Here is an 11,788-nt window from a genome sequence, read left to right as displayed (position 1 = left end):
CTAGATGTGGAATTGCTGAGTCAAAGCATATAAACACGAATGCTTCTTGTTTATGTTTTCCAAATTTAAAAAGTAATGAATTAGTATTTTAACAATTGGTTTAAACCTTAGTACTGTAGATACAAAAAATATCTCTCATTTGCAGAATATGTAAAGAAGTCCTGGCTGGGCATGGTGGTTCACCCCTGTAATTCCAACACTTTAAGAAGCCAAGGCAGGAGGATTGCTTGAGCTCAGGAGCTCAAGACCAAGGCTGAGGCGGGTGGATCACCTGAGGTCGGGAGTTTGAGAGGAGCCTGGCCAACGTGGAGAAACCCTGTGTCTACTAAAAATACAAAAATTAGCCAGGCGTGGTGGTGGGCGCCTGTAATCCCAGCTCCTCAGAAGGCTGAGGCAGAAGAATTGCTTAAACTTGGGAGGCAGAGGTTGTAGTGAGCTGAGATCGTGCCATTACACTCCAGCCTGGGCAACAAGAGTGAAACTCTGTCTAAAACAAAACAAAACAAAACAAAAAAAAACAAGCTGGAGACCAGCCTGGGCAACATTGTGAGAACTCATCTTTACAAAAAATTTAAAAATTAACCCTGTTGGTGGGAATGTTAGCTTTGTTGGTGGGAATGTTAGCTTTGTTAGTGGAAATGTAAAATTGTGCACCTGCTATGGAAAACAGTCTGAGAGTTCCTCAAAAATGTAAACACAGAACTACTACAGGACCCAGCAATTCCACTCCTAAGCATATACCCCCCAAAATTGAAGACAGAAACACTAACAGATATTTGTACACTTTTGGTACAAAAAAGAAGCAGCATTATGCATAATAGACAAAAGGTGGAAATAGCCCCAGTGTCCATGGGTAGATGAACGGAGAAAGAAAAGGTGATATATATATATATATATATATATATATATATATATATATATATACACGATGGGGTGTTACTCAGCTTTCAAAAGGAATGAAGTTGTGACACATGATATGACGTGGATCAGCCTCGAAAACATGATGCTCAGTGAAGTAAGCCAAACACGAAAGGGCACATAGTGTACGATTCCACCTGTACGAGGTCCCGAGAGTAGTCAAATTCATAGAGTCAGAAAGTAAAGCAGTGCTTACTGGGCACTGGGGAGAGCCGAGACTGAGGGGTTATTATTTAATAGGTATGGAGTTTCAGTTTGCGATGATGAAAAAGTTGTGGAGACAGATCATGGTGATGGTTGCCCAGCAAGTGAATGTACTTAATGCTACTGAAATGGTAAATGGTAAATTTTGTTTTGTATATTTTACTACATACACACAAAGACATTTCTGGAGGAAAAAAAGTAAAAGATATTTCTTAGATTTTGGTCCCAAGAATGCTTGCATGGAACAAGGCCTGCACACGTAACCAGCTCCTCCTGGGTGACCCTGCCTAGGTGGTTGGGGACGGCCCTTCTGGGGAGCCCAGCTCTGCACAAACAAGGTCCAAGCCAGGCCTCACACATCTGGCATTTTCCATAATAATTTCCAAGCTGGGAGAGAGAAAACTTGCTTTGGGGAAGCAGTGAGTCACTATGGATCTTTAACTTGGCCTTTTATTTCTGTGCCATTGAGATACACACACACACACACACACACACACACACACACACACACACACACACAACTGATTCCCTTTGCAAACATGGATGATACATGTTCGTCATCTGCAAATTTGCAAACATGGGAAAGCATCCCTGAGACCATAACAAATAGACAGAATCCCAACTCAGAGAAACACAGCTGACATTCAGGTGGATATTTGTCCAGCCTTTCTTGTCTATTTGTAATACATATTTAAAGTCATCGTGGTCATACGTCACATTTTACTCTGCACTTTCACTAATTTGCCACAAACAACTCATCTCTTTAAATATTTCTAGATCACATTTCAATGATTGCAGAAGAATCCGTTGTTCAGATGTCCCATATGTAACTTCTTTACCTCACTCTTGATGATTGGCTATCTAGGTGATTTACAAACATGCTGCTATGAACATCTTTGTCTAATAATTCCCTTGGTGTACTCCCAGGAGAATAATTGTAACTTCACTGAGCGTTTGCTTTTTTAAAGGCTTTTGAATATGGTATTACCGGTCAGTACTCTAGGAAGGGCGAACAGATTGTTTTTGCACCAACATCGCGGGAGTGTGTGTGGACATGTTTTTTACACAAAGGTGTCTTATCCTACCTGGCAGGAGACCTGTTATAGCAGGAACCCCACTGTTGGGGGATGGATCCTGGCTCAGAGGCTTTGGTCCATGGAGGATCGCTGCCTTTTTGTCTTTGCTGAGCAATCAATCCCAAAGACAGTGAGGTGGGGCAGGGAGAATCTGGGCTCTGAGCTCTGCAGGGACAATGACCCTGGATCCAGGCTCTGGACTCTGGGGAAGGCTCCACTCTGTGACCCTGGAAGCCACGGAATACTTTTAACTGCTTGGTTGCTGGTGCTGTCAGGACTGGGCCCTTTTCTCAGGTGTGGATGTGACATGCCCTGCACATTTCCACGAGGCCCCTCTGGCTCTTCACTCTGGTGTGGAGGGCAGCCCCACAATTGCGGGCTCCATATTCCTTGATGCATCTTTGCTGGGAAGCAGGACCCCCGTAAGAAGCGGCCACGACCAGGATCCCCCTGCAGCCTCCCACCATCAGGTCCCTCCGTCACGGCAGCATAGGGGTGATTTGCAGGATATTCCAGTGGCCACCCCACTCAGCCCAGTCACACAGGGCCTCAGCCTCACACCAAGGCTGACCTGGGGTACCCCTTCCGCATCTGTCAATCCTGAGCACGAGCCAGGGCCCTGGGGCCACCAGATGTACAAGTCCTGGCTGTTCTTCCTAAAACCTCCCCTGTAATTCAGCCTGGGCTCCTCCCCTCCCCATGGCCACACTTCCCCTCACCCAAATAGTGGCCTCCCTAACTGCAGCCTCCTCACCCGGGGCTGGGCCGCTGCCAGAGTGGTTTCCCAAATCCACACAGGTCCTGTCCCCACCTTAAAAACAAAAACAAAAACAAAAAACTGTTTTGTTTTAAGAACCAAAGCAGGGTTGGCCCCCTGCTTCTCTTTCCAGCCTCGCCATCTCCCCCAACTTCCCCATCACTGACCACCAACTCCCCACCCCACCCCGCACTTGGCTGGGAGAGAACTCCTTGCCTTTTTTCTGCTTTTCCCTCTGAAGGGGATGCTCTTCCCACCTGCATGGTGATCAGAGCTTCTCCCCTCTTATTCCTACTGGGAATAACAATAGCAGCTGACACTAGTGAGCACTTACCGTGTGAAAGGCTCCACTCAGCTACCGCCTCCTCCAGGAAGCTTTCCAGGATGGATCCCTTGGCCATGACAAGCCACTCCTGAGAAATAGGCTCTTCCTGCCTCTGGTTACAAGACAGCAAGGACTGTTTTTTTGTTTATTTGTTTGTTTTTGGTTTTTTTTGGGACAGAGTTTTGCTCTTGTTGCACAAGCTGGAGTGCAATGGAGCAATCTCAGCTCACTGCAATCTCCACCTCCTGGGTTCAAGCGATTCTCTGCCTCAGCCTCCCGAGTAGCTGGGATTACAGGCATGCACCACCACGCTGGGCTAATTTTGTATTTTTAGTGGAGACGGGGTTTCTCTATGTTGGTCAGGCTGGTCTTGAACTCCCGACCTCAGGTGATCCGCCCCCCCACTTGGCCTCCCAAAGTGCTGGATTACAGGCGTGAGCCACCGCACCCGGCCGAGGACTGTGTCTTGAGCGTCCTCGGTGCCTAGCCCAGGGCCTGACGTGAGTGTTGAGTCATATCATATTTGGAGGGGCAAGTCTAGGACAACACAGCCTGGTTAAAGCGAGCGGCTGAGCACTGATACATGGGCTAGCACTGGTCGGAGATTATTCCAGACCTCACATTTCAAACGTGATCATTTGGAAACAGGATAGCTTGAAATTTGTTCTTGACAAAGAAGGATTAAAAGGCAAAGGAAAGCTGGAAACAAGATTACAAATTCATGTCACCTAATAGAGCAGGTGTAACCAGTGTAACCCTGCCCCTAATCATCTTCAGGCCTCTCTTCAATGCTGAGCTGTCCTCAGTGGTCACCCTGGGCCTCCCAGCTCTGAGGCTGAGTGCAGGATTTCAATGCTAATTACTGATAGTACCCACTGTCTGATCAGCAGAACATCCACAGTACAGCCTGCCCTTGGTAGGGAGGATGAATCTCCTTCTAGAACAATCTGCAAGGCTCAGTGTGGACGCTCCACTCAGGCTGGTCATGCATCAGGCATTCCCTCCCCCGTGGGTGGCCCCAGGCTCATGCACACACAAGTTTGCTCCTTGCCTCACACTGTGGGGACAGAGGGCATCTGTGCCTTGTCCCCTCTTCTCTATTCTCATAAGCGTCCTTGCATCTTGGAGTCAGGATTGCTTGGGCCCAGGAAGTCGAGGCTGCAGTAACCCATGAGTGCTGGAGCTACAGGCTGCCCCAGGGGCCTCCCCATGGTGGGCGCTCATCACACTGGCCAGCCCGATACTCATCTGGGTTGACCTCTGAGAACCGCCAGGTTAGAGGGCCTGAGTGCAGCCAGGGGACCAGCCAGGAAACCCACTTGGTCTAGGGGGTTCAGGAAACCTGTGGTCTGGGGCAGGAAGGGATGCCGAGAGGAGGCCACACCTATATGGAGGCCCAGCCCTGATCACGGTTCCAGCTGTTAGGCCGGATACCACCGCTAGCTGTTTTCCAACCATCAAATGTGAGGACCATGTGGCAAGTTTTCCATAAGGCTCTGTTTATCCAGCACAAAGGAATGGCCTTTGCCCTGAGATTGTCTTCTTACTTTTTTTTTTTTTTTTGGTTTAAAGATATTCTCTCAAAAAGGGAAATTGTAATTATTTTTCTAAAGGCCCTAACATGGAAAAATAGAAAGTTGGCAATCTTCCGTAGGTCTGCAATACTCCTTTGAAATTTGACCAGCCTGTGAATTCCGGATGTCTGAGAACCCCTGTCTGCATGCTCCCTGCAGAGGCCACCAGGGAGAGTTGCTGGGTCACTGCTCCCTGTTTAGAGCCTGCAGTGGCTCCCTATTGCCCTAGGATCTGCAGCCAAATTCCTTATCATGGCATCAAAAACCTAGGCAGGTGGGAAGAGAGGAGGAAAGGATCAAGGGCAGCTTCCTGGAGGAGGTGGTATCTGAACCAAGCCTTGCAGGATGAGCTCATTGGCAAGTGGCAGGCTGAGAGGGCATTCCACGGGCAGGAGAGCACCATGTGCAGGACAAAGCTGGGGTGGCTGGAAAACAGCTGGAGGTGGTATCCAGCCAGCTAAGCAGGGACGGGGTTAGGGACGCATAGGAAACTGATGCTAGCAACACAGTGTAGGGAGGGTAACATCCAGGCTTCTAAGTGATTCTGTATTTTGAGACAGGGTCTTGTTCAGGCTGAGTGCAGTGGTGTGATCATGGCTCACTGCAGCCTTGACCTCTTGGGGCCCAAGCAATCCTCCCTCCTCAGCCTCCTCAGTAGCTGGGACTATAGGCGTGTGCCACCACGCTGGGCTAATTTTGTGTTTTTAGTAAAGATGGGGTTTCACCATGATGGCCAGGCTGGTCTCAAAATCCTGACCGCAAGTGATCTTCCCGTCTTGGCCTCCCAAAGTTCTGGGATTACAGGCATGAGCCACTGCACCCAGCCTTATTATTATTATTATTATTTTGTGGAGACAAGGTATCACACTAATGTTGCCCAGGCTGGTCTGGAAGTCCTGAGCTCAAGTGATCCGCCCACTTCAGTCTCCCAAAATGCTGGGATTACAGGCAAGATCTACTGCATCTGGCCCTAAGTGATTCTTAGAGCAGCGAGGTACATGTAATTATGTCTACTTCATATTTAAGGTTTGGAGGGAAATGAGAGAGGGCTGGGGAAAGGCCTCGAACCCCCAGGCTAGATTTTCTGCTGTCTGAGGGTCTGTCTGAGGCTGGCTTCTCTCCTCTGGTGCCCATTTCACCGCCTCACCTGGTCCCTCTTTCTTGGGCCTGAGACTGGCTGGGGCTGCTTGTCTATGGGGCCCAGGTTCTTGTGCTCTGGGGGAAATGCACCCTCGAGCATGATGCCCCCAACACTGGGGGCTGCCTCTGGTATCAGGTGGGGCCGCTGACTTCACACGTGCCAGGAGGAAAGGTGCTACAGGAAGTTGTGGGTCCTTGGCAACCTCATGCCGGAGGCCCCAGGTCTGCAGTTCCAGCCTCTAGACCTCCTGATGGGCATCGTGGCCAGGCACTGTGTGCCTGCACACACCTTTCTGCAGAAAGACAACTTCCTCACTTCCCCAGAGGCTTGGGGGTGGGGACGTTCCTGTTGGACAATGGAGCCCACACACCCAGTGGGGAGCTCCCAGGAGAAGCCTGCTCCCACCTCCCAAGAAAGGCTCTGAGCCTCTTTCCAAGTACTGGAAATGCCAAATGTGGTGGCCTGTCCTCATCCACCATCGTGCAGAGTGACCCACACTGGTGGACCTTCACCTATCCAACTGTGAGGTCATTCAGTGCGTCCTGGGTGCCACTGTGCTGTGGGAATTCAGAAGTCCTTGCCCACTCGAAGCTCCCAGTCTAGTGGGTGGATGATAATATTGCCTGAGCAGGGCTACACTGTGGGAAGGATGATAAGGGCAGCACACTCTGAGGGCTGGTCCCAACGTGGAATGCTCAGCTCCGTTAGTCCTCAAGGCATCTCTAGAGACGGTGACCCAGACTCAGGGCTCAGGGTGACTGTCCCCAGGCCAGCAGGCTGGATAATGGCAGAGCAGGCGGGAGCTGGGGGAATGCCATCTTTACCACTACCTTCGCTGCACCTGCTGGGAGACCCCAGCTCTGGAAGTGCCTCTGGAGATCATGAAGGGCAACCTGCCTCATTGTTCAGGGGAAATCGAGGCTGAGAGAAGATGCCCCAGGCCCCACAGAGAGTCCTGTCAGAGTTCCAGAAGGGTCCTAGGCCCCAGGCTCCCCAGCCAGCCATTCCTGCAAGGTGCACCCGCCCTTCTGGCTGGGCAGAAGGCACCCACGGCAGCCGGAGAGGGGCTCTTCTGGCAGGAGGAGTGGAGGTGGAATCAGGTGGAGGCACCTGGCAGCTAGGGTCGTGGGGAGCTCCTGGCAGAGTAAGTGGGGTCTCCTGGCAGCAGGGGAAGCTGGGGGAGGGGGCCTGGTAGGAGGGGGCTCCCGGCAGGGAACGTGAGGGGCTCCCAGGCCGGGCCGGGCCGCCCGCCCAGACGCGCTGCCAGGCTGATTAGCATGGGCGAGGGGCACTGGCGCGGGGACGCCGCCGGCCGAGCTGGCACGTCCCTCGCGGGCCCAGCTGGCCGGGGCGAGACACAAAGCGCCTCAGACGGTGGCGGCGCTCGGCCATTCACGCGCAGGGGCGTCCCGGGCGCGGGCGGCGAGGAATTCCCGCCGCCGGGGCGAAGAATAGCCCCGCCCGGCGCTCCTGACCTTGAACCTTTGTGACTGGAGCGCATGCAAATCGCGGCGGGGCCGCGCCAAGCCCCGAGGGCGCTGTGCCGCCCGGCGTGTCCGGGGAACAATGCGCCACTGTCCCCACGCGGCGCCGCGGGCTGGGAACGGCGCAGAATGTCAATGCAGGCCCCCGGCGCGGCGGGGCGCGGCCCACGGGCGCGTGCGTGTGCGGGTGCGTGCGGGTGTGTCCGGGTGTGTGCATGTGTCCCCGTGTTGGCCAGGGCTTAGCTGGACCCTGGGCCTAGTCCCGGACCCTGCGGCCCTGGCGACCCTCCTGCAGAGCGTCCCTTTGCGACCAGGTCCAAAAGATCTTGGACCCTTGGAGGTGACTGCTTCTCCCTCCTTCCTGCCCTTCTTATTTGTCTTTTATTAGGTTGATTTTTAAAGATCCTGTAAATGATCAGTAAGGAAATAAAGGCTGCCCCCAATGACTGTCCCAACCCAGGGAGAGCTCTGCTGCGTGGAGAGGGACTCCCTCGCCTCCTCTCTCCCCTTGGGGCAAATTCTTCCTCACAGCCCAGGGTGAACTTTCAATTCAGCGTCTTGACTTTTTCCTGGAAAAGAACATTTGTCATCAACCTCTTACCAATGTCCCTTTTAAAAACTGCATGGTACTGTTCTCCTGGGCTGTGCCACAGTCCCTGCCACTGGGTTTCCCGGTCACAGGGACAACAGCTTGTCAACAGGGTCTTCCGGGGCCGTAAGTGGATGTGCAAAGAGAAAGGACAGGGACCTCACCAAGAGCTGCTAAACTACAATGTGCTCAACTGAGCCCAGAAAGGCGCCAGGCCCACATGTGTGTCCTGCGGCACCCATCCCCACCTGCTCAGACATGGTTTAAACAGACAAGACAGAAAAAGCACACGTGCCAGGTAGGCAGCTGCAGCTGATTTTTATGTACATGTGCCTGCCCAGGTGATTCCAGCAACTTCTGTAAATTTGGATTGGGCACATTTGTGATAGGTGACAGAGCCACAACCCAGAGTCTGATGTCCCCGCCCCGCAGCTGACTGGCGACCCATCACTTGTCCTCCAGAGACTCGGTATCCTCACCTGATTAGGGGTCTGTGAGCACTGCCTGCCCATCTTGCAGAGGCAGTGGCTGTGAGGGTCCCTGCGCACACGCACACCTGTGTGGGTGGGGAGCGTGCACACAGGTTCATTTCTGCCAAGGTGCTGGGGAGCTCAGCTCTGTCATGGCAAGGGCTCAGGACAGGAGGAAGAGGTTCAGAGAAGGCGATCTTGGGCAAGATGCTCCCTGTCTGGGCCTCAGTTTCACCAGAGCTAAAAGAGGAGGTTGTAGAGACGCTCTCTAAGCATCCTTCCAGCCTCTCCAGATATACATGAATAAGATCACTCTTTCAAGGATGGGGATGGTGTACAGGGCTGGATCCTTCCCAGCCAGGGTGCCTGGGATTATTGGCTTTCAGCAGCCGACTCACGGAGGCCTCCTTTGGGCTAGGCACTGGGACAGACCCCTGCCTCCCCAAAGGCATGGGACCCTGGTCTGCCATTTGGGAGCTCAGAGCCTGGCTAGAGGCAGGAGAGGTGAGGAGGGAAGATAAGGAAACAGAGGGTGAATGTGGTGAGAAAAGAAGCAGGAGGGGGTGGGCATGGTGCATGGGAGAACAGAGGAGGTGATGGAGGAGTCCAGGAAGCCTTCCTGGGAGGCAGTCGCCTGAGCTGAGCCTCAAGGAGTATAAGCAGCTTCTCAACAGGACAAGAGAGTGGAGAGCACTTTGGGCAGAAAGTTGCAGGCAGAGGGAGCATTCCAGGCAGAAGGAGCACTGCAGGGAGAGGGTGCACTCAGGGAGCGGGAGCACTCAGAGAGAGAGAACACTCCAGGGAGACAGAGCAAGAGGGTGCAGGGTGCACTGCAGGGAGAGGGAGTACTGCAGGGAGAGGGTGCACTCAGGGAGCAGGAGCACTCAGAGAGAGAGAACACTCCAGAGAGAGAGAGCAAGAGGGTGCAGGGTGCACTGCAGGGAGAGGGAGCACTACGGGGAGAGGGTGCACTCAGGGAGCGGGAGCACTAAGAGAGAGAGAACAATCCAGGGAGAGGGAGCAAGAGGGTGCAGCGTGCACTGCAGGGAGAGGGAGCACTCAGGGAGAGGGAGCATCCAAGGGAGAGGGAGCACTCAGGGAGAGGGAGCACTCAGAGAGAGGGAGCACTCAGAGAGAGGGAGCACTCAGAGAGAGAGAACACTCCAGGCAGAGGGAGCAAGAGGGTGCAGGGTGCACTGCAGGGAGAGGGAGCACTCCAGGGAGAGGGAGCATTCCAGAGGAGGGAGCACTTAGGGAGAAGGAACATTCTGAAAGAGGAAGGACACTCAGAATTCACTTTAAAGAAATCCTTTCCTTGGGCAAATTGTCCTATTTCTTTGCATTTATAGACATTCTGCCTCATGGGTAGCCAGCAGGACTAGAAACACCAACATTAAAATAAAATATAGAAATTGGTCCAGCTAAAGGAAATGTCAGGGTGGGAAAATGAGATGGGGGAAGAGGGTGAGTTGAGTTAAAAAAAAAAAAAAAAAAAAAGCCTGCCTTGAACTCCTGAGGAGTCACAGGTTGGGAGGCCACTAATTTCTCAGTCCCAAGATTTGAGTGCCTTTAAGGAGAAGCTGGTTGCACAAGAGATGGGCAGTTTGATTCTGGCCCCCAAAGCTGGAGGTCTATGAGCTGCATGGCATCAGGTCCTCACCATGGCCCCCTAACATCAGGGCAGGAGGAATATGGGGTGCACCTATCAGGGGCTGGCTGAGTGGCGGCTGGGCCCTACATGCCAGGGCTGCTGCTCTCAGAGTGGGCAAAACCAGGAGGGGAGAGGAAGCCCTGATGTGGCAGGACACACTGCATAGTGCACTCCAGGGTCTGGAGGACACCTGGGAAGGGAATTGGCTCAGACTTGGGAGTCAGGGATGGCTTCCTAGAGGAAGTGATGGTGAAGGGTTGGTCTAATTCTGGCAGGGAGGTAAATCGCTGTAAAATGGAAATAACAACAGTACCAACCTCCCAGGGTGGGTGAGGAGAAAGCAAGCCTGAAGCACAGTCAGTACTGGTGGCCGCAGCACAGCTTCCGCGTCCTCATTTTGCTGGAAGTCTGGCTGTTCCAGAGGCAAGGCTGGGACATCCTGAGGGTGTCTGGGAGGGAGATCCAGTTCTGAATTCTTGAGTCCTTTGTACTCCTACTAGTAAAATATAACTTCTGAAATGAAATTTATGTCATGATTGATGGATCTTCACTCCCAAAGACATGTTTGGAAAACAAACAAAAGCTTAAAAGGCTGCAGCCCCGAGGTGACTGCTGTGTTGTCAGCCTCACTGACACCTGGGCACCTTGGAGAGTCGGAGCTGGACAGGGCTGTGGTTTCCGGTGGACAGAAGGGGAGACTGAGGCTCTGGGCTTCTGGTCTAAAGCCAGGATGGGCCAGGGTGAGAACCAGTCTCCCGCCTTCTCGGTCTTTCCACTACTTCACCGGATTCCTCCGATATTAGCAATGGAAAAGCCATCCCATGTTTGGGAAGGAGCGAGTCATACTTTCCATCCTGGCTTCTTGCGAACACCTGGGTCTCGGTGAGTCCCCCACCCATCCCACGCAGAAACGCTGGGCTGTGTCACCCAGGGGGCGGTTAATGAGGATGCTTTGCTGGTGCTGACATCACGGACAGGGCTCCTGTGTGGATCGGCCGCCTGGGCTCCAGCTGGCAGCCATGTGACTTGCCCCCTTGGCTGCCATCGCCCCAGGGCGGGGCCTTGGGCAGAGGGGCTGGCTCAGTGGGCAGCTGCCAGGGCTGGTGGGGGCTGACCAGAGGGTATTGGCAAAGTCTTAGAGGTTTCCGGGCCCAGGAAAGAAGGAAGGGAGTGTGGACACTCGGCCTCTGTTTCATGGCATCCTCCCACCTTTGACCTCAGTGGTGCGAGGGGAAGGAACCAGCCCTGGAGCCGCCTGCCTGGCTTGACCCTGGCTTGCTACTCATGGTCCCGTGTGCCTAGACAAGCTGTTTCACCTCTCCAGCCTCAGTTTCCTTCTCTGTGAAATCAGATAACAATCGTAGGGTGTAATGTGGAAACTGCAGGGAATCAGGAATTAGGACGGTGCCGGGCACATAGTAAGTGCTTAGTAAACGCTAGCATCCTGGAGTCTCCCTCCCTCCACACCCAGGCTGTTTTGACCTGTGCTCTGTACTTCTGTTCGCCAGGCCTGAGGTCCCAAACTGCAAACTGCTCCATGTGGATGGGCTGGGGGCTTCCTTTCTCCCTTATTCCCTCCCTCTCTCCCTCCTTTTCTTC

Source organism: Pan paniscus, chromosome 23 (genome assembly GCF_029289425.2).
Source record: "Pan paniscus chromosome 23, NHGRI_mPanPan1-v2.0_pri, whole genome shotgun sequence".
NCBI classification, from domain to species: Eukaryota; Metazoa; Chordata; class Mammalia; order Primates; family Hominidae; genus Pan; species Pan paniscus.
The sequence above is the reverse complement of the archived record's forward strand: the minus strand, read 5'-3'. Positions refer to the sequence as shown.